This window comes from Triturus cristatus, chromosome 12 (assembly GCF_964204655.1).
Source record: "Triturus cristatus chromosome 12, aTriCri1.1, whole genome shotgun sequence".
NCBI lineage: Eukaryota > Metazoa > Chordata > Amphibia > Caudata > Salamandridae > Triturus > Triturus cristatus.
This window is the reverse complement of record NC_140595.1, coordinates 719,268,773-719,271,294: the sequence shown is the minus strand read 5'-3', so window position 1 is coordinate 719,271,294 and position 2,522 is coordinate 719,268,773. Positions and strand designations below refer to the sequence as shown.

At 42.3% G+C, this 2,522-nt stretch overlaps 2 non-coding genes across 2 annotated transcripts; one reads left to right on the top strand and one right to left on the bottom strand.

Moving 5' to 3' along the window:
* Positions 1–1,511: 1,511 nt before the first annotated feature.
* TRNAS-UGA (transfer RNA serine (anticodon UGA)) lies at positions 1,512–1,593 on the top strand. The gene has a single exon. It is a non-coding gene; the product is annotated as a tRNA-Ser (tRNA).
* A 444-nt stretch (positions 1,594–2,037) lies between these two features.
* On the bottom strand, positions 2,038–2,119 carry TRNAL-UAG (transfer RNA leucine (anticodon UAG)). Its single transcript has one exon. It is a non-coding gene; the product is annotated as a tRNA-Leu (tRNA).
* Positions 2,120–2,522: the final 403 nt, after the last annotated feature.

The following is a 2,522-nucleotide window of genomic DNA, read 5'->3' as shown; positions in this document are numbered from 1 at the left end:
CTCTGCTTTTTTGGCTTTAAAAGCCAAAAAAGCAGAGATAAAACTAGCACCCTATCAACAACAGGGTGCTAACATGCAAATTCGCATGTTAGCACCCTTTTACTCTACGCTTCCCCTTGCATCTCTAATGAGATGCAAAGGGGGCGTTCCAGAGTAAAATAATAGGAGAAATGTCGCTAAGCGACATTTCTCCTATTATCAAGAATATCACTAACCCTGTTAGAGACAAAAAAAGCAGCGCTAACCGCGGTTAACGCTGCTTTTTTATGTCTGGTATTTTTCTGACTTAGCCATGATATCCTATGGAAGGAGGATATCATGGCTAAGATTGTCTGTCCCTATCAACAAGCTAACGTGAGATTATCGCTGGGTTTCCAGCGATAATCTCACGTTAGCCTGTTAGCGTGAGGATTTTTATCACTATTGAGATAAGCATTGCTAATAGCACGCTATCTCAGCGATAAAAATCGGCGCTAGCCGGCGATAATTATCCGAGCGCTAAGTGCGCTCAGAGATAATTATCGCCGGTTGTTGTTGATATGCCCCTAAGTGCGCTCAGAGATAATTATCGCCGGTTGTTGTTGATATGCCCCTAAATTCCTACCTACCTCTTTTTTCACTTACCTCGCTATGTCGTCAAGTTAAGTATATATCTTGGTATATATAGATTTATTATTCGTATCCCGCTTCTATTCGCTCTTCTGGTGCAGTGTCCATTTTTGGGATTCGATATTGACGCGGGTCGTCATTTCCGCTGTGATAGTTTTAACCTCCACCTTCTGACAGTTTAAAATATCACTCAGTATTTTTTGCCATGAAGAGGGCTTGAGTTAGCTGAAAATATGTAACAAAGAATTACACTTGCTCAGAACTGGGGACCCCAAAGTATATCCGCCCCTGGGCCCTAAAAATCCGCATGGTGGCGCCGAACTGATAAATTAGTTCCTTGTTTCTGCCTTCTTCGTAGTAATAATATCTTCCTTCATTGATTTCTGCGTTAATCCATTTGGTTCCTGTAGTGTGATTTGCTGTACAGATAATCTGGTGTAATCTAAGGTGTAACTAGCCGGTAGTGCGTCATGAGTAGTTTTGGGTGTGACCTTTGGGGATTGGCGCACACTTCTGTGGGGGTGTTGTGGGTTTGCATGGTCTTTCCTCTGCTCCTCTTCAGTCCCCTTATCCATTTTGAAGTGGATTTTCCACATTTATGGATCTGTCCAAATAACACCCACACCTGTGTAGTACTCCACCCCCTACGAAGAAGTAACCAATGAAAACGTGTTTTCCGTCGTGCATCCAATAGGGAATCAGAAGCGTAAAGACGTCTGTAGAAAACTTACTGCAAACTAAGGCAAAGCCGATGTTGGTTGGTGAAGAAATGCGTCGTTTCTAGCTGTTAGAAAATAGAAATGCTACTTAAAACACTTATACATCAATGATCGACAACACTATTCCAGAGTTCCGTATACCTTAAAAGTACATGTAACATGCATCACTGCAAAATTTATCAGGTAGTCGTGGCCGAGCGGTTAAGGCGATGGACTTGAAATCCATTGGGGTCTCCCCGCGCAGGTTCGAATCCTGCCGACTACGTTGTACTTTTTTCCCAGCAGCATGAAAAACTAAAACAATTAAAAAAAAACTTTTTCTAACATAATTTGGAACGATCGACTGGCCTCCAGTGCTTAGTTTTTACTACCATGATTTTTAGCGATCGACTCGCCTTCCCTATTCATTTTGAATGTTTGCTCAGCGAGTAGGACAGGATGCTCCATAGGGAGACGAAATATTTGTGGCTATTAAAGCTAAGTTTAAGTGAGCGTTTCCTGTACTCCACACTGAAAAAAATAATGTAGCAATTTATGTTGAGAAAGTTCGTAAAAGGAGAGAGTGTAACTCTTAGAACATGGATATGTTGTCAGAGTCACTCAATATGTACGGATGAGCGAATATGTTGTCAGAGTCACTCAATATGTACGGATGAGCGAACAATCGGTAGGGTGCTGTGTATTTATTCAATATCAAGGCAAAAGACACTGGCAGCGGTGGGATTCGAACCCACGCCTCCAGAGAGACTGGAGCCTAAATCCAGCGCCTTAGACCGCTCGGCCACGCTACCACATGATAGCACGGTATTCAATGTCATACCTCTGTTTCACATGACATACGTCACATGGTGAAAATTGCGATGTTTTTTAAAATGAATACAAAACGATTAAACCACTGTAAGCTCAGTTATAAAGGTTGAAGGGGAGCAACAGAAAGGCCTCACTGTAGAGGAAGAGGGCGGGTGCCTGGTGAGCAATAGTTGCTGAAGAGTGTGATCTGTATTACTCACACACCGCTCAAGCCTTCTCCCAGCCAATCGGGTCTCCACCAATTAACATAAAATACAACACTCTCTGACATAGGTTTGTTCAAACCAGTTTAGAATCATCTACTCCAAATATTTCAACGTGACTGGATAATATTCCTAGCAGTAGTGCACAGTGCTGGGATAATTTATTAAGTCACAACTTCAT